The sequence below is a fragment of the Mus musculus genome, chromosome 10 (genome assembly GCF_000001635.26).
Source record: "Mus musculus strain C57BL/6J chromosome 10, GRCm38.p6 C57BL/6J".
Lineage (NCBI taxonomy): Eukaryota > Metazoa > Chordata > Mammalia > Rodentia > Muridae > Mus > Mus musculus.
The window spans coordinates 116948776-116970545 of record NC_000076.6 but is presented as its reverse complement, the minus strand read 5'-3'; the positions used below and the strand labels follow the sequence as shown (position 1 = coordinate 116970545).

Below are 21770 nucleotides of genomic sequence, written 5' to 3'. Positions count from 1 at the left end.
AAGACAGTGTTCTAGAGCTTTCAGGTGTGCTGTCAAGCTGCTAGTGTATGCTCTCTTCAGTTTCTTTTTGGAGACACTTAGAGCTATGAGTTTTCCTCTTACCACTGCTTTCATTGTGTCCCATAAGTTTTGGTATGATGTGTCTTCATTTTCATTAAATTCTAAAAAGCCTTTACTTTCTTTATTTCTTTTTTGGCCAAGTTATTGAGTAAAGCATTGCTCAGCTTCCGTGTGTATGTGTGCTTGGGAATATGAAAATTAAATTTGAAAGATAAAAGCGTGTGCTTGAATTTGTCTTTCTTTTCCTTTAATCAGTGCGTGTTTCTGTGTGGGTGTGCACATGCCACAGTACATTTGTGGAGGCCATTGAGGCCACACTGTGGCCATATTGTGGACAGAAACAATTTCCATGTGTTAATATTTGTCTTTCTGTCTTGTCTGAGGCCAGGTCTCTTCACTGCTGTGTAAGCCAGGCCAACTGGCCCCCAGCTTCAGGAGACTTCCTGTCTCCCCTGCCTTCCCTGTCCCTGCAGGCTGCGTTTAACCACTGAGCCATTTCTTCCTTTCCTCCTTTTCTTTCTTCTTTAATTTTTTTTTAAAGATTTTGTAGAGAACAGAGGAGGCCTATGTGAGGGAAATCCTGAGAGAACGTGTGCTGTTGGCACAGGCGTGGGCATTCCAAGGGCCTCAGAGCATCAGACCCATGGAGGAATGGCAAAGCCTCTCTCAAGCCCCATGGGTGTTTGGGGATGAGACTCAAAAGCGATCGGCTAGGTCTTCCTCTGGTCCATGTGTACACGGTGATAGTGTGTTCAGAGGAATGTCAGTATAGCTTTCTCCTCCTAGATATACAGCATAAAAACTGCTCCTGTACAGACACTGACCCTACTGAGATTAGCTAACTCTGACTCCTCAATCCGGTAAACCCGGCCTCTTTGTTTATCTACATGTAATAATCCTACCTCCTTGTCTGTCTGTATGCAATGACCCCACCTTTTGTACAACTGTATGCAATAGCCCTGTCTTCTGTTCCACTCTATATAATAACCATGCTGCAGTTAGAGCTAAGCCCACCCAAACCCAGCTTCCTGTCTCTCTGTCCATATATCTGTCTGCCTTTTCTTCATTTCTTTACTGCTTCGGTCAGGTGTAAGTCTTCGGAGCCATGCCGGATGTGGGAAGATCTATTTATTTCTATTTTGTATGTGTGAGTGTATTTTAATGCATGGATGTCTATGCACCACATCTGTGCGGTACCCACGGGGCCACAGCGGATTATTTGGAACTGGAGTTACAGGCGGTTGTAAGCAGCCTGTGGGTGCTGGGAGTTGAACTTGGATCCTGTACAAGAACAAGTGCTCTGAAACAACAAGTCATCTCTCCAGTCCCTTCTCCTTTGAATCCTGAGATTTCCGAGAGCAAAATCAGGTCCACGATTTTGAGCCAAGTTTGAATCAAGCTTTAATTAAACAGTGGCCAGGATGGTGGACTCTGGCCGTGTTTACTCCCAGGTCCTCAGGAACTGGTCACAAGTCACTTTTTGCAGAGGCTTAATTAAAAAGGGCAGAACCACAAGGATACCACATTTCCCATCAGGTCCAACCTGGGCCAATTGGATATCCTGTCTCCTCCCTCCTAGAACCTCCGGCCAACACTCATTCAGGAGCCCTCAGGCATCTGGCAGGGTTCCTGTTTTGTCCCAGGAACTTGCAAAGTATATCCTTGTTCCTGTTTTGCTCTTAGACTTTCCTCCCTCCCTCCAATTTTTTTTCACAAGTATAATGTATACTCTGGTAACTATTACTGCTTACAAATTATGTGAAAAAAGCAATTTGTGGAGTACATTAGCCAATATGTGGGAAATAGACAATTTCTCTAGAAATCAAGAAATATGTATACAGATATATACTCTGCTTATCTGAAAGCATCCAGTCTGGATAGGAACGTTATTATATATGAGCTGAACCTGTTGGAGGGCCAACGTTTAATATGTAACAAACACTTTATGTTCTAAGATTATAAGAGAATTTTAGTTTGGAGAATCTAGGTGTAGGAGATAAAAATGAACCATCAAAAGAAATTTTCGCATGAAATTGTGCAGTAAGGACTTTCCATTGCTTGCTGTGAGTTCTTTGGAGCTAAAAAACACTACATGCACTAAACTGGGAACCGTTAAGTAACTAAGACAACTCCCATGTAATTATTAATGCACAGTTATTTAAAATTCTACCTAGGAATGATTTATCATGGGATGGGGAAATGCATGTTTCCTAACAAGTAGGAAATGGAATATATTTCATACACATCATGATCATAAGCATTGTGGTGCACGCTTTCAATCCCGGGCCATGGAGGCAGAGGCAGGCAGAGCTCTGTGAGTTTGAGTTTAGCCTGATACAGCAAGTTCCAGCCAGCCAGAGTTACACATGAAACCTTGTCTCAACAGCAACATAAAACTAAAACGAATATCCTGCCCCAACTAAGTCAAAAAAAGGTCATCTGAATAGTAATATTTTGGGAAAAAATACACAAGAAGGCTGGGTGCTTGTTTGAGGTTCTGAAAAACCCAGCAAAAAAGAGGAGCACGGCAAAAAAAGAGAAGCACGGCAAGAAAGAGGAGTACGACAAGAAAGAGAAGCACGGCAAGAAAGAGGAGCACGGCAAGAAAGAGGAGCACGGCAAGAAAGAAGAGCACGGCAAGAAAGAAGAGCATGGCAAGAAAGAGGAGCATGGCAAGAAAGAGGAACACGGCAAGAAAGAGGAGCATGGCAAGAAAGAGGAACACGGCAAGAAAGAGGAGCACGGCAAGAAAGAGGAGCACGGCAAGAAAGAGGAGCATGGCAAGAAAGAGGAGCACGGTTTAAGCCTGATACAGCAAGTGCCAGCCAGCCAGGGTTACACAGTGAGACCTTGTCTCAACAGCAACATAACGAATACCCCGCCCCAACTAAGTCAAAAAAAGGTCATTTGAATAGTAATATTTTGGGAAAAAATACACAAGAAGGCTGGGTGCTTGTTTGAGGTTCTGGCAAACCCAGCGAAAAACAGGAACACGGCAAAAAAGAGGAGCACAGGAAAAAAAAAAGCCAATTGAACAAGGAGAGCTGATGACTGTGGGTAAATTTGTTTCACTGTTTCTCTGTGTTTAAAAAGTTTCCATAGTGAGCAGGTGTTATTTTACAATGTTAAAAAGAGCAGAGTCTTGCAAGGCACAAGGAGTCCATCTTGAGCATCCCCCTGGAGTAAGACGTCCTGATAATCAGGCAGCTTCCACCTGAGCGCATTCCACACTCCGCTGCTCTACGGGGCTGAGGTGAAAACGAAATTCAGATGGTTTATAACGATGGCCAATGCATTTCCACAGATTAAGAAAACGTTCCAACATTTAAATTTTAAAGCCTTACATAAAAGATGTGAGTGTTTTATGAGATTAAATTTTTTATATTTTATTAATTTATTTGTGTGCTGTGTGTGTGTGTGTGTGTGTACACACTCACAGGAGGGTGAATGCCATAGCATGCATGTTGATGTCAGAGAACAACTCCTGTGAGGCGTGTGTGTGTCTGTGTGTGTGTATGTATGTATGTGTGTGTACACTCACATGAATGTGATTGCCATAGCATGCATGTGGAAGTCAGAGGACAACTCCTGTGAGGTGTGTGAGGAGTGTGTGTGTGTATACACTCACATGGACATGATTGCCGTGGCATGCGTGTAGAAGTCAGAGGACAATCCCTGTGACTCCGTTCTGGTTTTTTCCTCCCATCTTTTTGGTCTGGGGATCGGACTCAGGTCATCAGACTTGGTGGCAAATACTCTTAACTCCTAGTCACATTGCCGTCCCTATGAAAGGATTTCTTTAAAAAATCCATTTTCTTACCTTTCCTTGTGCAGTTTCCTTAGCTTTATCATGCAAGTGAAATTTCATCACACAACTTCTCAGGACTTCTTCCGTATGGAGTACCATACATTTATACACACGGATACTTTTTTTTTTTAACCAAGAACCTACCAAGAAAGAGAAGCATGCTAAAATTTAATTAATTAGTTAGTTAATTAATTCATTCATAAGTCTCTTATTTTTGGAGTAACAATGGGTTCTGAGCTTGCTCAGGACACCTTTGCCAACTCACACCTGTCATCTGTGGTTCCTCTCTTTGGAATTACACTGGTTCAGACTGGAAGTTCCACGGCTGCTCCAACAGTATGAGGCAGAGTCCGATCTGGATGCTGCCTCGTGAGTGGAGGCATAGACTGATGGGGTGGAGGCCAGTTGGCTCCTAGCAGCCTGCGTACAGAGCTAAGGAGCAATTGCCCTGGAAGGGCCAGAAAGCACCCTAGCTGCCAATATGCCTGGGCTGAGCGGCTGTGTTAACTTGGGTTAATCAGTGTTCTATCAGTTACCCGAGACTGATTCTGACAGTGCTGGCTCTATCTGAAGGTGGAAAAAGAAAGTCTATCTGCTTGATTTGATACCCAAGACCCACCTGCCTGACCTGGGAGATCTTTTCCATGGTTTGTGCAGGAGTCTGGCCTTTCCACAGTTGCCATTAAACTAAACGTTTTCCAAATAATTGAAAAGCTACCTGGAGACAAGAGTTCAAACATACAAGAAAGCAGCACTCCCAAGAAGAGAGAGAGACAGAGAGACAGAGAGAGAGAGAGACAGAGAGAGACAGAAAGAGACACAGAGAGAGACACACACAGAAAGAGAGAGACAGAGACACACATACACACACAGAAAGACACAAAGAGAGAGACAGACACAGAGAGAGACAGAGAGAGACACACAGAGAGAGGATGAGGGAGGAGAGAGAGAGCAGATGTGCTGGCTGCTCATCTTCATTGGGCCACCCTAGACTAAAGATCCCCCTTTCTTGAGCCCGCCCATCTCATGGGTCTGAATAAAATGGTCACCATACGGGGAAGTGCTCTGTAAGACAACAGCATGGAAGACATTTCATGCTCAGCACTATGAAGTTATTAAAATACAACCACACAGAAACTTGAGCTCACCCCACCATCTTGGAATGCAGTGAGCAAGTTCTGGGCAAGCTGACATGAACAAAGTGCAGATGTCTGGTGACAGCGTGGGGCAGACAGAAACAGGCTGGCTGATCATTAGAGCTGTCCGGGAGAGTTCAGAAAAATAGATCTGTGAGTTCCGAGTGGTATGGACATAGATCAAGGTGGCTAGCCTTTTTTTGTTTTACCCTCAAGATTTCTGCAGAACACAAGCTATCCTTTAATAAATTAAGAATGAATATATAAGTAGTTAAAACTACTGGTCTATTGATAAGAAAAAGCTAGAAGGTTGCAGAAAATCACCAACGAGGTTGTCTGAGAAGGATTGTTTTTTCTCAACACTAATTTGTTTGAAAGCTATAACCCAGAATTTCTAGAGATGTCTATACCTTCTGGTCCCAGCTTTTCCATGATCCCGCTCTCTACAGGATCCAATACTTTTAAGCCAGCTTCAATGCTTTCCTAAAAAAATCATTAGGATGCCAGGGTTGTTTGCTGTGCCCGCCCACTGCAGACAGACCTGTTGAAACTCACCCCTTTAAGGTCGGCTGTGGTCCAGTATCCTCTGAGGGACCGGGCATCTGTAGTAGCAGCCGCTCACAGTGACCTCCCTGAGGCTCTCATGCCGCACTAGCTGTCCTTACCTGGCTTTGCATGCTCCTGTTTGGCTGTCTTGTATATGCTAGGTTTCTAGAACCTTCCTTCAATGTGTTGTCTACACAGACGGCTGCTGAAGAGGATAATTGCTGACATGGTTAGAGCTACTGACTGGAAAAACTACACAAGCTGCCAGAAGTGTTCCCCTACTTGAGGGACATTGTCCCTTGTTTATAAAATGAGTGGAATTTGGAGTAAAGGTAGGATTGGGCTAAGTCCTGGCTCCAAACTGAGTTTTTAGGTAAATTAATTAACACCCCTAAGCCTTCATGCTAAATTTTGAACCTTCTGATTTGGAGTTAGACCATGGGCTTAAGACATTGAGATATGGTGGGGGGGTTTGCGGGGGGGGGCAAGAATGGTGGGCAGCAACTGCTCCTCTCTGTCCATCCCCTACTTCACCCTCCTCCTCCCTCTGCTCCCCGACCCCCACCCCCAGTCCCCACTGGTGCCTTGTCAAACAAAGTCTGTTGCGGAGTTTTGACATCTAGCTGGCACTTGTCCTTCCAAGCCATAGTCTACCAAGAACGTTGTACCTAGACACAAAAAGGTGCAGAAGAATCTATCAGCTCCGGCAGCGATTGCTTGTGTCTTACAGTACTCCATCACGATAGGGATTTAATCGCTTTGATGGTCGGTTTTGTTTGCTAACTTTCTTTAGAGCCTTCAGCTTTTTTGGGTCAGACGCGATTCCAGCCACACGTTCTGGTTCTTCTTTACCCTCCTTTCCTTAACTCCCTACTAGGTGTGCAATACATATACTATGTAAATTGCAGGATGAGATGAATGAACCAATCACTTCAGGAGGTGTTCGCTGAGAGCCACTATGTATGAATGCTACGAGCTGGGATTATGAAGGTAAGGTAACCACCTTAACTGTCTCCCAATCTCTGGTGACACGCATGACGCAAGAAATTATTCACATACACACACTCCGGTGAATAGATTCATGTGTGCGTGGGTTGTCAGGAGTCTTTGAAGGCAAGTAATATAACAGCTAATTTAAAGGGTGAACGGATTTATAACCTTAGAAGCCAAAACCTTTGGGTGTAGGCATCTCCACAGTTGCCTAATACATCATGGTTCTGGTCCTTTGAGTTTTCCCTCACAATCCCAAGAGGGCAAAGGGAAACAGTGAAAACAAACAAAACAGATCTGAGGTTTCTAGCAAGGAAGAAATGTGTGTGTGTGCGTGTGTGTGCCCGGGCGAGCAAGATTGACTGCAGTACCAGATGGAAGAGTTTAGGAGTCCCAGAGAGCAATTTCACCTGAGCCATGCGACAGTTTAAGGTTAGGCTCAAGCACACGCCTGAGAAATACACTGTGCTAGGCTTGTTGCAAAGACATTTAACTACCACTGTTTAATAAATACACAAAACAAAGCACGTCCATTAAAAAAAAAAAAGAAGAAGAAGAAAAAGAAAAAGCAGCGGCAAAGGCAGGCAGTGTTAGGCGTGCTGGGTGCCCCTCATATGCCTGTATTCTTACAAAGGCGCAAGTGTCCCCGTAGGGACACACTCATCATTGCTTGTGGTCTTAGCCTGGCTCCTCCGGCCTGAAGAATGAGCAGACAGCAAGGATTATCGGGGTCCACTTTATTTGGGAAAAGCAAGCAAGGCTGGTGAAGGAGAAAGTTAAATAAAACAAAACAACCGGAAGTTAATCCAGAAACAATGAAGTGATGGGATGCGTAGCTGTGCTGGCCGGTTTCAGCAGGTGTGTCTACTTCTCACGCCGGATTCTTCTGGAAAAGTTTGCGGGAAGAAATCCCACTTCGGAGTAGTCTCCTCAAGCACAGAGGGAGGGGCGCTTTCTTAGGGTTCTCCTGCTTCTGATATCCCATGGGGGCCAAGCCTCTTCCCCGCCAGGGGGCGCGCGCAGGGGGTTGTGGTCGGGGGCACGAGGTAGCTCCTTAACAGCTCTTGGACAGTCATCACGCTCCACTGCGTGGCACGTCTCCAAATCTGGAAAGTCTCGAGAGGGACAAATCAATGCTGATAGCATCTGTGCACCTGTAGGCCCAGGGTTCAAACTCAAACTGCAGCCTGCTCAGGAAACCCAGAAAAGCCACATATTGCAGGAAGGGCATATATAATGAGGGCATTGGTGTGACCTTCAGGACAAAGACTTACTTGAAAAATGGAAGTCTTGCAAAAAATGGAATATTGTGAACCTTTTTCTATTTGCCTTCCTGATGAAAAGCAAAAACAAAACAACACCAACAACAAAAACTACAGCCACTTTTCTATATCAGTGTTTTGGGACCCAGCTTGCTTCTTTTCCCCAAATACCTAGGATTCCAGAGACTAGATCTGCCGTAATTTCTTGCCATTTTCTATTGATGGGCATTCAGATCGTTCTTCTGAATTCTCCCGATCGTGCAAGGCTTCCGGGAGCACAAACTCAAAGTCGGAAGAGGAGTTCCGAGGGAAAGGCCTTATTGAAAACCAGGCACACACCTGTGGGGCACTTCAGTGACCTGTGTCTGGGACTACATTAATTATGCACCACTGCACCTCGCCCGAGGGCTGGCGGTTGGCGCTTTCCAAATGGAGCACTGTAACTTTGATAAGTCTTGCTATGCTCCCCCGAGGCTTCTGACTCGGAGAGATTATTTTTTTCTCCCCGTTTCTGCATATGCCCAAAGCCTTTCCATTTGAGTTCTTTTGTCAGTGAATGATCTTACATAAGTAAAGAAATGAACTATGAATTTCGACTTCTGTGCTTGAGTGACGGGCGCTTTATCATCTAGGCGATGGCATCAGTCAGAGAGTGGTGGGGACCGGGATGGGGGAGGCAGGTGACGACAGTGTGCTTTCCCAGACAATGCTCATCTGTAAGGAAAAACATATTAGAAAAGCAAACCTCTTCAGGTTTCAGCAAGAAGGGTTTTTTGTTGTTGTTGTTGTTTTTAATCTTGTGTTTGTATCTTGTTAAAGCCATGACATTTTGACAGTTTCGAATGTCTTGACCCCTGATGGGGAGCAACAGGAGTCTTACTTGGTCTTCCTGTTTTCTAGACATCTCTTCCTCCTCAGTCTCCAAAACCTGCTCCCACTGGGTTCACCGCCTACCCCTTTCTCTTCTTCCGCTAAAATGACATTTTGGAAATTGCACTTTTCCCCTGATGTTAATAACTCCCTCAGTTTAAAACTCAATTGATGTCAGACAGTAATTGTTATAAATAAAAAAATAGTCTTTATTCTAGTTCTCTTTTCACCAGAAAAGTTTGATAACTTTTTTTAGTGTCGTTTGAATGAAAATGGCCCCAATAGGCCCATTGGGGAGTGGCACTATTAGGAGGTGTGGCCTTGTTGGAGTAGCTGTGGCCATGTTGGAGGAAGTGTGTCACTGAGGGCGAGTTTTAAGGTTTCAGAGGCTCAAGCCAGGCCCAGTGATAGAACTCTTTCTTCCTGCTGCTTTCAGACTGGGATGTAGAACTCTTGGCTCCTTCTCCAGCACCATGTTTGCCTGCATGCTACCATGCTTCCCATTATGATGATAATGGACTGAACCTCTGAACTGTAAGCCAGCTGCAATTAAATATTGTCCTTTATAGGAGTTGCTGTGGTCATGGTGTCTCAAACAGCATTTGAAACTCTAAGTCGTGTAGGTCTGTTGGAGAAGGAAAAGGAAAGTCTCCATAGAATTGTTTCAAAAATACATTGCTTGGTATAAATAAGGAAGCCAAAATTACAATGTATCCTAGTCCTGACAGGTGCTTACCCTGAGTGCAATGAGTTGGAGAGTGTTTTCAAAATCTCAAAATAAATTCTAATTCTAACATTTACATTTTAATGACAGCATTCTAATATTGGGGGATATATTTTGTGGCTTTTGAATGGTAGAACAATTTCACAGATAACAAACTGAGCTAACCTTATACCACTGATTTACAGCCCTTCTTGCTGATTATAAAACGTACCGCCTGGGCTCAGTGACTGCCTAAAATTTTATTATTGTTTGTTTGGTTTTTGATACAGGGTTTCTCTTCATAGCCCTGTGTCTTAGTTAGGGTTTTACTGCTGTGAACAGACACCATGACCAAGGCAAGTCTTATAAGGACAACATTTAATTGGGGCTGGCTTACAGGTTCAGAGGTTCAGTCCATTATCATCAAGGTGGGAGCATGGCAGCATCCAGGCAGGCATGGTGCAGGAGGAGCTGAGAGTTCTCCATCTTCATCTGAAGGCTGCTAGGAGAAGACTGGCTTCCAGGCAGCTAGGAAGAGGGTCTTAAAACCCAAAGGCCACACCTCCTAATAGTGCTACTCCCTGGGCTGAGCATATATATAAAACCATCATAGCCTGGCTGTCCTGGAATTCACTCTGTAGACCAGGCTGGCCTCAAATGCATGGAGATCTACCTGCCTCTGCCTCCCCAGTGTTGGGATTAAAGGCTTTAAATGTAAAAGCTTAGAATTTTCATGTGCTTAGAATCAGGAGTTATTTGCATCGTTTACAAGCTAGGACAGAGGAGATGGCTCAGTGGGTCAAGGTTTTGCTGTGCAAGCATGAGGATCTGGGTTCAAACCAGCAGTCATTTAAAGCAGGTGCTGCAGGGGGTGCCTGTGCTAAGGATGGAGCAGAAGCAGGTGGGATGCTGGCCAGTCTGTCTAGCGGAGACAGTGAGCTTTAGGTTTAGTGAGACATGTTTCAAAACTGAGGTAGATCTGAGACACCTGACAGGTCACCCACGCACATGTGCACACACCTGCATGTACCACACATATATGTAAATAAATACAAACAGAACCAAAGCTCTAGAAACCAGCGTCTGTATTTGGCAGGGTATTCTAAAGGAATAGAACTGTCCTCCCACCACACCCCTGTGTGTGTGTGTGTGTGTGTGTGTGTGTGTGTGTGTTTGGATAGGGATGGGGTAGTCCAGCAGTAGCCATTTCTACGGGGGGAGCCCTACAACCTTGTAGTTTCTCAGTCTATGAAACTAGAGGTCTCAGCTTTTTCCAGTTTGATGCTAAAGGCTGAGCAGACTCCTGGAGAGTGGGTGATCTTTAGTTCATGCTAGAATGCTGAAGAGGCTGGAGTCTGATGGGGCATAAAGTGGTAGAGGTGGCGCAGCAGCAGCAGCAGCAGCAGCAGGTGCACCCATCTGCAAGGGCAAGGCTGATGGCAGGCAGCACGGTCTTTTTCTTCATCTCTCCTGCTGCCCACTCTGACCTAGCACAGGACATCTCTCCCCAGTACATTCTTTCTGAGAATGCCCTCACAGAGCTGCCCTGGGGCATGTCTCTTAGTTGACACCAGGTTCCTATCTAGTTGATGGTGTGTGTGTGTGTGTGTGTGTGTGTGTGTGTGTGTGTGTGTATACGTCTGAGAGGTGGGCCTTGTTTCCCAAACTCCTGGACACCCAGATGCCACTGGGAACCTTGAAGGTCTGAAACAGGGCCCTCTGGCCATCAACAATCCTGGGGGGCCAGGGGGAAGGGGAATCCAGCTTAGCTCAGGAGTGAGTGTCCGTGTCTGGAGGGAAGACGTCTTGGCTCTGTATGCCGAAGGCTTCCCTCCATGGCACTTCTTGATGAGAGAGACAGTCCTTGCTTGTCCAAACTGTTTATTGGCAATGGAAAATGGATGCATAAAGCGTACTCAGGGTGGACCAGAGATTAAATCCCTTTTGCAGGAAGAAATGTCCTGGAAGGGAAGCTTATTGGCTAAACCCTCAGGGCCTGCCCATCCTAAGATACCTCCTTAGCATGGAGAACTCATGCTCTGTGCTCTGTGACTAGTTGTCACAGTCCTTATGTGGGGTGTCCTGGTCTGAATCTGCTCACCCTTCCCAGTTCTTGTCTGCTGACGCGGTTCGACTTGCCTCACACAGAGGTGGGTGGGAACAGAAGCTAGAGCACACCTGGAGACAGCGACTGGGAGGGGAGAGGCGGAAAAGACAGAGACTGTGTGAAGGATCTCCTATCGGCTGGATTTCACGACACATAGCATCACACCAGCACCCAGAAATCTGTGGTAAGAGGATCACGAGTTGGAGGTCAATGGGGTTGCATGAAGAGACTTTGACAACACACACACACACACACACACACATACACATATACATATACATACACATACACACACAAACATGCAGGCCCACAAAGAGACCACTTTCCATATTTATTGAAGTTTTTGTTTGTTTGTTTGTTTGTTTTTTGAGACAGGGTTTCTCTGGGTAGCCCTGGCTATCCTGGAACTCACTCTATAGACCAGGCTGGCCTCGAACCCAGAAATCCACCTGCCTCTGCCTCCCAAGAGCTGGGAGTAAAGGCCTGTGCCACCATTGCCCGGCTTTACTGAAGTTTTGAGAAGACTAAACCAAGAGATTATCAGACTGTAGGTGGTTATGATTGAGAAATATTAAAATCTGGCTGAGGGACCACTACATGATAGAAAAATCAAACATTTCTAAATGGCTTACTCTGAGCATTAAAGATGGGGACTCTGTGGGAGAGGAATGAGAAAAGTCTGAGGATTAATGAGGCCTGGCATACATAAAAAAGTGTGTGTGTGTAACACTGGTCAGGACTTATGGTGGATTCAGGGTGACTGGTTGAATTTCAGAGGGCACAAAGGTAGGGTGCACAGAATACTTGCAAGCAGTTCTTTTGTGATAGTCTGGAAATTCTCTTTTGTCACCTAAACTGAATCCTTTAGAAGTTTTCTTTTCCTTTGCTTTAAAGGGTTAACAGAAGCAACTGTGCCCGGATGGTTGTGCAGTTAAAACTCTCTGCCTGTTGTCTTTCTACTCAGAAGGCAGTTTGGCGAGACTTTCTGTCTAGCATGCCCACTTCCTTCTTGCACCTTAGACTGCTCCAGTGCCTCCTTGGAATGAGCGTTTCCTGTGTAGGAGTCTAAAGCCAGCCTGACAGTTCCCCCGGGGTAAGTGATCTGATGGCTTAGGAGATCTCCAGAGGATTTTCTTCGTGGTCAGGAGCTGCAATAGGTATAAAATGTCTGACCTGTAGCATGTCCCTTCAGTGAAGATATGTAACATTTTTTTTAATTGAGGGTTTTTTTTCTATTATATTTTTGTTTGTTTCATGATTTTGGACATTTTTCTTCGGGGCATCATTAAAAGTTCCATATAAAGGCTTTTTTAAAAAAGGCTTCTCCCTGCTTGGTGTGACGATTGCATCCAAGAGCTATGGAGGAAGCAGCAGCCCCAGCCATGTGGTGGCTTCCTTCCCAGGGTCCGATGCTGGCTCTACTGTGGCTTTCTATGCTGCACTAGGCTTCCTGCCCCTTCTGGATGGATTATGTGTGCAGGCTGGAACACAACCCCTAGCAAGCTTATGTCATACAAAGTATACCTGTTCTCTGTGGTGGCTACAAGGTCCACTTTATGGCAATCTTCTTCACTGTGGTGCTAACCAGAAAGAGTCTGGTGAAGCCTTCAGTTTGTTGTTGAGGAGAGAGCTGGATGTCACGGTGGGACTCTGAGAGTCCTGACAGCTTTCCCTGGCTGTCCTAGAACTAGCTCTATAGACCAGGTTGGCCTCCAACTCACAGAGATCTACCTGCCTCTGCTCCCGGTGTGGTGGGATTAAAGGCGTGTGCCATCACCACCCGGCTGAGTCTTCAACTCTTCACCATTGCAGAAACGTCCACATATAAATTCCGAGGTTCTCCTCATCAACCCACTCCATAAAACCATCAAAAGAAATTCCGATGCTCGGCGGGTCACTAATCCAGTGTGTGTGTGCAGGGAGAGGCGTGGGCCGATATCTGCAGGCACTGTGGTCTTACTGTTGGCTCTGGAGACCAAGGGAGCGCGTGAGGGAAATTTCACCGTCAAACCAGGACCTGCTCCTTTCCTCCAAATTTTATCCAAGCATCTTTATATTTTGGCACTACTTTCCATTTCTCGACATTAAACCAACCGAGTGTTCCTACGCCTGCTATCTGTGGGAGTTTCCAGTGTTTGAGTGGGAACTCCTAGAGTTCCAGATAATAATAGAATTGAGCCCTATACCTCAAGATGTCTCTTACCCTCAGGCCTTTGTACTTCTATTTTATTTTATTTTATTTTATTTTATTTAATTTTGTAGTGTAGGGATAGATCACATTTGCTCAGCAGGTAACTCCCAGGCCAGGAGTCACTTTTCCTACTGTTATCCAGCCGAGCCTTCTAACTGATGAGCGAGTCTTTGCTCTCTCCTTTCTCCTACACAGCTTTTGTTAAATCAGGGCTGCTTTCTTTATCATTCATATGTGTTTTGGACGCTGGGGAGTATATTGGTGTCCTAGTTTGCAAGAGAAAAGAGAAATGGTTCTGGGTCTTGAGGGATGGGGTTAGTTTTCTTTTTGTTTTCCCCTCTCTTAAATGATTTCTGAATATGGAAAGAGGGATAGTAATGCATTCAGACATTTCATACCGTGGCTCCTCTATAATTTGTCAGAATAGTGGTGTCTATATTTTAGGAAAAAATAGAAATCTACACTCATGCAGCCTAAATTTGTCCTTAGTGTTCAGCTATTCAGAATTATAGACTTTTCTAGAGTAAAATAAAAAGTTGTAAGACCCCAGCTCAATGTTTTTCTTAGACCCCTAGAAACGAAGCCCAGCCCGGAGTTTTTTGTTCTTTTGCCTTCAGCCTGAGAGAATGATGGCCGATGGGCGACCCACCCAAGCGCCTGACCCATAGTGTAAGGGATCAAGAATGTTTACTGAAGATAGCCTGTAACCTTTCCGTGAGAGATGAGCTGTAATTCACCATCCCCATTCTTACGATGTTTACTCAGGTTCCCCATTCTTTGTGCTCTTATCTTCCCCTTACTTTGCAGTTTATTCTTTAAAAACCCTTGACTGCAACTGCTGGGGGCCGATCTCCTCTGCCCCTGTGCGGGTTAGGAGCTCGGCCTCAGCATGCTGATTTCCGAATAAACCTCATGCAATATTGCATCAAGAACGGTTTCTCTCGAGTTATTGTGGTGCCGGCTCATCCTGGGACTTGAGCGAGGGTCTACCCAAAACGGTCTTTCAAAATGACTGTGTTTCTAAAAGCTCGGCAATATTAAATCCTGCTTTTGGCTAGCTCTTACTTGGAGCCTAGTAATTAGAATACACTGAAAATTTCAGGGTCCCAAAAGATAGATCAATTATGCTTATATTACTTATTTATTCCTTATAAAATACTAGGCTTCCCAATGTTTATTCCCCTCAAGCCCAGACTCTACAATCCTGTGGCTCACCTGTGTCTTGGGTTGGGATTGCTGGTAGCAAACTGGGACTGGGATCCACTCCACGCAGCCGCAAGTATCCGCTTATCTGGAAAGAACTCTTTTCATGGGGTTAATAGCAGAGCGCAGAGCACTTCTGGTCCTGAAAAAATTATCATAAATCAGAAACTTGTTGGCTAATGTGTTATGTTTGTGGCGTGACTTGAACTGTGTTCGGGTGGTGGGTTGCTGAATGTAGACTTGTTGTTGCTGTTGCTGACAGGATGATGGCTTTCTGCCTGAATTTCAGTGTTGTTATGAAAGATATCCCTGCAGGCTAACATTTAGGACAATTTTGTCATTCACATTCCAGTTCTCAAATTCCAATTTAACTTCTGGTAGAATAGTCCCTTTTTCAGATTCGTAAAATCAAATTCCTTATGCACGCATCAGAGAGGTGCTTGGTGATTCAAACACATGTTGAAGTTTTTGTACCAAAAGCAGCTGCAGAAACTTAAAGTAGGATTCAAGTTCACCGGAAAATGTCTCTTCTGAAATTTGGACTCTGTTTCTACGGAAATAGGATAGGTCTTCAGAATCCGTAATTCCACTAAGCTCTGGGCTCAATCCACATGCCTTGTTTAAGCTTAGCGTTCTTCATATCCTGAAACCCGCCCCTCCGCTCCCTTCCCCGACTGTTGCTCCAAGATCAGAATATTCTGCTAATTCATCAGGACAGCAAGAAAGCACATTCTCTTGGGTCCCTGTGTGTTGGATAAGTTAGGCCCGTGAGAGTTCTGTAGTTTCCCCAAAGCCCTTCACCTTGAAACATGTTAACAAGATCCCAGAGTCTAGGATTCTGACTGCATTAAAACAAACTCAAACTGGTTTGGTTTTGCCCTAATTGGAAACTGTTAGGAGCATGGGTGTGAAGAACACTGACAGCCATAACATCCTGTTCTTACCTGAGGAAAAGGCCTTCTCTTCATAGCACTAATGGCAAAATGGCTGACCACCGATGCTAGGCTTGTCAGCCCATAGCCTTCGTCTTCAGTGGGTACAGAGCATCTCTTTGTTCTTCCACTGCCGGCAACCCCTGACTACTGATCAGGATCAGGTCGGTCTCGTTACTGAACACTGAAGGTCTAGCCTGTGCACTCGCTATTTGGAATGTACATCTTCAAGAAAACCAACAAAACAAAACCTCTCTGTAGATCAGGCTGGCCTTGAACTCACAATCCTCTAGCCTTAGTCTTGAGAGTGCTGCTGTTACGAGCGTATACTGCTTTGCTTGGATCATAAGAAATACACTGTCTAAGAGTATTTTCTGGGCCAGCAAGATGGCTTAGTAGGTAAAGGTGCTTGCCACCAAATCTGATGACTTAAGTTCAATCCTTGGGGCCTACATGGTGGAAGAAAACCAACTCCTGAAAACTGTCCTCTGACCTCCATACTCGTGTCAGGGCACGCATCACCCTCTATCCATATAAACAATTAATTAAATGTTAAGCAAGATTAAAAAAAACATGAAAAGAATATTTTTCTGGTGACCAGTAACAGCAATCCCTTCAAAGCTATATTAAGCAAAACTAGAGAATTACTTTAAGTATTTTGAGGGGGTAAGGAGACTGTACTCTGTAAAACTAGGAAGTCCTCTCTATTGTATAGAGAAATACATATTTGTTTAATGAATGGCTGGGGGGGGCAGGTAGAAGAAACTATACAATTTAGAGTCTAAGGTCTTTGTGAAGCCTTCAACCCTCTAAATCTCTTATTTCCTTTTTCTTGAACCATAGAAGTGGCCTCAAATGCAGACCTGGCTATAGCCGGTCTAATGAAGAACGCTGCAAAGCAGTGGATGTTCCAGTTCCCAGATGTTTTTGTACAGGAATTTCCAGAGCTGCTTGTATCCTTCCAGAGTTTCTGGTATCGTTTCCTCTAAAGCCAGAACCATGTGGCCGAAGCTGCCAAGTTTGTGTGCTTGCTGGGGCTGGAACCTGGCCCCCTTGGTCAAATACATTTTCCTTCACTGCTTCAGCCTGGCTGTCCTGGACCTTGCTTTGTAGACCAGGCTGGTCTGGAACTCGCTGTGTAGACCAGGCTGGCCTGGAACTCAGAGATCCACCAGCCTTTGTTCTCTGGGTGCTGGGATGTGAGGTGTGTGCATCTATGCCAACCCCTAAGCTTTTTTTAAATTCCTTTTCACAAGTTGGAAGCTTGCTTGGGTGGAGGTCTTGCTCTGAGGGCACTACTCCCTTTAGTCCATTTGGCAGCAGGCTTTTCTTTAAACCTTTTGTTTTCTTGAGCCCTGGACTTTAGCTCCATTGCACTTCCTGGTGCTCTTTTTTCCCTCAAACTGCATAGCTCATTTTCTTTTCATTATAGATCTGCCTAAGACTGGCCACTAATAACTAATATGATAATTGACATAATCAATACTTGGCTGTTTTGAAATCTCCTCTGCCAATACCATTAATCTAAAACTCTTCAATTTAGCCTCAGATTTATGTATGTATGTATGTATGTATGTATGTATGTATGTATTTATTTATTTGTATATTGGACAAAGGCAGAAAACAGCCACACTCTTCACCAAAATATCACAAGTATGATCTCTGGGCCACTTACTAATATTCTTCTCCTCTGAAACCTTTTGATCTGGGTCATAATCTACATTGTTCTGTCTTCCGTGTACCTAATAGGATGGCCCATTAAGTCCTGCTTAAAATGTTCAATTGCTTTCCCCAATCCAAGTTCCAAAGTCCATATTGCACCAAGAAACCCGGCTTGTCATAACAATACCCCACTCCTGGTACCAACTTCTGCCTTAGTCAATGTTCTATTGCTGTGAAGAGACACTGTGTCCACGGCAACTCTTACGAAGGAAAGCATTTAACTGGGGCCGGTCTACAGGTTCAGTAATGTAGTCCATCATTGCCATGGAGGGGAGTCTGGTGGCATGCAGGCAGACATGATGCTAGAGAATGGGCTGGGAGATCTACATCCAGATCCACAGGCAGCAGGAAGAGAGAGACACAGGGTCTGGCTTAGGCTCTTTGTAGACCAGGCTGGTCTGGAACTCACTGTGTAGACCAGGCTGGCCTGGAACTCAGAGATCCACCAGCCTTTGCTCTCTGGGTGTTGGGATGTGAGGTGTGTGCATCTATGCCAACCCCTAAGCTTTTTATAAATTCCTTTTCACAAGTTGGAAGCTTGCTTGGGTGGAGGTCACCCAAGCAAATCTCAAAGTCCACCCCTAGTGACACACTTCCTCCAACAAGGCCACACTTCCTAATCCCTGTCAAGGACCCAATTATAATAATTATAATATAAATAATTCCCAATGACCAAGCTCCAAATATATGAGCCTCTGGGAGCCATTTCTAGTCATGGCTCTACAGTAACTCTCCCCATTCTCAAACAGTGCTAGAGCCCACTCTCTAAGACTACAGATGATCTTGTAGTTAACATACATGTGGGTCACTGTGGGATTCACACACATTAGCATTACTGTCTTCTGTAGACCCGTGATGTTTTGGGTCTTACATTGAATAAACTGAAGAGCCAATCCTCCAAATGTTCATATACCAAATAGAGCATTCTCCCTGTGTGTCAACCATCTCCTCTTCCTACCTTTACAGAGTTCTCTGTCAAGCAGAGTGCCTGTTCTCAAGACACAGACTAAAGAGAAAAGAGAGGAAAGTCTACTTATGATTCATGGGGAATATGCACTGCAAGAGTTAAAGCAGCAGTTCTCAACCTGTGGGTCGCAACCCCTCTGGGATCAAATGACCCTTTCACAGGGGGTCACCTAAGACATCAGAAAACACAGATATTTATGTTAAGGTTCATAACAGTAGCCAAATTACAGTTATGAAGTAGCAACGGAAATAATTTTATGGTTGGGGGTTAGTATACACTATGAGGAACTGTATTAGAGGGTCACAGTGTTAGGAAGGTTGAGAACCACTGAAATACAGTGTTCTGGGATCACAGGTAAGGAGTTAGGGTTGGGAGGCAGGCGAGCATCAGGGAATGGTTTACAAAGAAACTGGAGCATGGGTTAAGTAATTACCAATTCCATATGATAAAAGATGTGTGTGTGAGCCGGACAGTGGTGGTGCATGCCTTTAATCTCAGCACTTGGGAGGCAGAGGCAGCAGATTTCTGAGTTCGAGGCCAACCCTGTCTCGAAAACCAAGACAAAACAAAAAGTGTGTGTGTGTGAACATCTCTTTAGAAAAAAAATGTGTAAAACAGGGAGCCCATAAAGTTTTCTCTTAATAGTAAACTTGTCTCCTTTTGTTTGAGTCTTTGGATGGTAGGAATTTTTTGTAGAGGTGTGTGTGTGTGTACACATGTGTGTTTCTGTATGACTCACTGTGTCACAGAATGTGGTGAGGTACACTAATTACATATATTAAACCACTTAACTCTCAAAACCTTGATGAGGTAGACATTCTTATTTCCAATTATCAGTGAGAAGATTGGCGATATTGCAGATGAACTCGCCTAAGGTCACAGAGGTCAGTAGGTGGCTGATCACAGGGACCACACACATAGCTTCCTTTTTATTACCACCTCCTTGATGTACTCAACAGAATGGCAGCCCCTGCCTCTGAGTATCACAAACATTGGCGGAAATACCGAGGATGACTGCTCCCTCCCACCCCCCATCCCTGAGTTTGATTTTCAGGGCTTGATTCTGTCTGTACTTTGTTTTTTGTTTTCCAACTTGGAAGCCCGAATGTGGGATGGAAGTTTGATAAGCAAAACAAAACAAAACAAAACAATAGATATAGTTCCTGTAAAAGATGAGAGACGGTCTTTGGAAACTGAAAGTGGAAGGATCTGGGTTTACCAGCTCCCCGCCCATCCCATCCCCCCCCCCCCCCCCTCCCCGGGCCCCTAACCTCCTACTCCAGCTTCAGGTATCCACAGACGCGGAATTTCAGGTCGGTTCTGCTTGTCCTCAATACACAGTCCAAAGCCTCTTACCATCCCAGGAGAGTTCACATCCTCCAAAGGCAGCCACAGGATTTCCAGCCAGAGTGGTTCCCAGGGAAACCGCTGTAGAGGGACCCTGGACTCCGCGCGTGGATTAGCCTGCACCGAGCCCCTCCTGTCGCCAGGGGGCGCCGCAGCGCGCGAGTCCCCCTCGCCACTCCCTCCCGGTCCCGCCTCTAGTCCCGCCCTCTCTCCCGGGGCGGGGGCGGGGGAGGGGGAGGGGCGGCCGCTTCTCCGCCCGGCGCTCGGCGCAGGCGCAGTCGGCTCTCCCTCCCTCGGCTCCCATCGCAGAGAGCGCCAGCCGCGGCGGAGTGGAGCGGCGTCTGTCCGCCGCCGTCCTCCGCGTCTCCCGAGCTGGGCACGCGCACCCTGCGGCTCTGCGAGCGCTGCCGAGCGCGGGCGGCGGCCGCGGCGGATCCGGCAGGTGAGTGCGGCGGCGGGAGGGAGAGGCGGGCGGTGTGAGCACCGCCCCCTCGGCGCCTCGCCTCGCGCCCTTGTCCCGCCGGCCCGGAGCGCGGCCGGGCAGGTGCAGGAGGCGGCGGGGAGGGCGCGGATCGCGCCCGCCCGTCCGCCCGTCCGCCCGCCCGCTGCGGAGCCCCGGGGACCCGAAGGGCGGCGGCTCCGGCGCTCACCTGGCGGCCCGCGCGGCCTCGGTCGCGGAGTTGCTTAAGTCGCGGGCGGCGCGGTTGGCCGGGGATGTGCGGGGGTCGCCGGTTCCCGGGGTCTCCCCCGCCGCGCTCGGCCCAGCCTGACTTCGGGAATCGGGACCCCGGGAGTGGGAGAACAGCGGTTCCCCCTGCGTGGGCCGCTCGCCCCCCGCCGCCCGCGGAATAGCGAGGCTGGGGAGAGGATGGTGCCGGGTGGACGCTGCAGCACGCGAAGAGTTGCCAGTTGTTGGGGATTAAAACATCGATCCGTAATGGCTGGCTGGCGCACTCTCCTCCGAGTTAGAGCTGGTGCCCCAGAGGCACTTTAGTTTCAAGGAAATGTTGCCTGTTCCCAGCCTACCTGTTTAGACACTTCTCAGTGTCCCCCGTGTCAAGGGAAAGAGCCCTGTGATCTTTTGGCTCTGGAATGATTGCATAATTGGAGGAGAGGCCGATAAGAGGATTAAAACAAACCGTTCTATTGTAAATCTCTTGAAAGACCCGGTTTCTGTTCATTACACTGTTCTTAAGTTTTTGTTTCTAAACAATGAATCGAGAGGAAAAGGAGGCAGAGTAGGTATGCAGCCCATCGTTGTAAATATTTGATACTGTTAAATATTTCACCAGTTTTATGGGGCCTTGTTCAGTTAGCATGTGTTATTTATTTACCAGGACTGTGCGTTTTCAGAGGACTTTTCATGTTTGAATAGACACTGCATTCCGAATCTACTCCTCAAGGCCCTAGGGGAATATATTAACTGAACTTAACAGTTACACAGATTTACTCAGCAATGCATTCTTAACTATAAGAACAGACGTCTTTCAACTTTTTTCTCTTTCCGGCCCAAGGATGTTTTGAATTAATGCCTTCTTTTGTGAATGAGCGTGCTTGATGAGACGCCTCATTGCTTACATAGCAAGTCATTTGTGCTAGCGAATGATTCTCACCTTCCACTGCCTGGTTGATGTTCAGTTTCTTTGTGGAGCTTTGATGTCTCTGTTTAAATGCAGCTGTACTTTTGAATCAGTGTAATTCTATACTCTGAGACATATTCTTTGCCTCAGAGTTTCTTTATGCCTCTACTCTGCAGTATACGTGGATGCCCTACAGATATATATATATATTTTTTTAATGGAAAAATTACTGGGACTTGCCCACCCCTCATATTTACGCCGTGGCAGAATGGAAGCTAGGATATAACGTTAGTTTTGTATGTATTGTATGGGTTAGATAACCCATGCTTTTCTGCTGAGCGGGTCT

The 21770-nt window shown here is 46.0% G+C and overlaps 1 protein-coding gene and 3 long non-coding RNA genes across 10 annotated transcripts in view; 2 read left to right on the top strand and 2 right to left on the bottom strand.

Moving 5' to 3' along the window:
• Positions 1-1437: 1437 nt before the first annotated feature.
• On the bottom strand, positions 1438-5806 carry D630029K05Rik (RIKEN cDNA D630029K05 gene). 2 transcript variants are annotated; one of them, NR_027847.1, is made up of 3 exons: positions 5560-5806; positions 3881-4008; positions 1438-3308 (listed from the first exon to the last, which is right to left on the bottom strand). It is a non-coding gene; the product is annotated as an RIKEN cDNA D630029K05 gene (long non-coding RNA). The 2 variants fall into 2 exon arrangements; NR_027846.1 differs by lacking the exon at positions 5560-5806 and adding an exon at positions 4136-4272.
• Positions 5807-7266: 1460 nt separating this feature from the next.
• Positions 7267-19984, bottom strand: 4933412E12Rik (RIKEN cDNA 4933412E12 gene). 2 transcript variants are annotated; one of them, NR_038025.1, is made up of 4 exons: positions 19854-19984; positions 15821-16033; positions 14889-15018; positions 7267-8516 (listed from the first exon to the last, which is right to left on the bottom strand). It is a non-coding gene; the product is annotated as an RIKEN cDNA 4933412E12 gene (long non-coding RNA). The 2 variants fall into 2 exon arrangements; NR_038026.1 differs by lacking the exon at positions 15821-16033.
• On the top strand, positions 11603-16892 carry Gm40768. The gene is made up of 3 exons (XR_872055.2): positions 11603-11666; positions 12377-12575; positions 16652-16892. It is a non-coding gene; the product is annotated as a predicted gene, 40768 (long non-coding RNA).
• Positions 19985-20089: 105 nt separating the features above from the next.
• Rab3ip (RAB3A interacting protein) overlaps positions 20090-21770 on the top strand; it is a 44677-nt gene continuing 42996 nt past the window's right edge. For 2 of the 5 annotated variants that reach the window (NM_001003950.3, NM_001359645.1), the window contains exon 1: positions 20093-20286. The gene's annotated coding sequence lies outside the window, so the exon portion shown is untranslated. Of the gene's footprint in view, positions 20287-20318; positions 21087-21770 lie in introns of those variants that run through there. The other 3 variants (XM_006513546.4, XM_030245041.1, XM_006513544.2) reach the window with 3 other exon arrangements.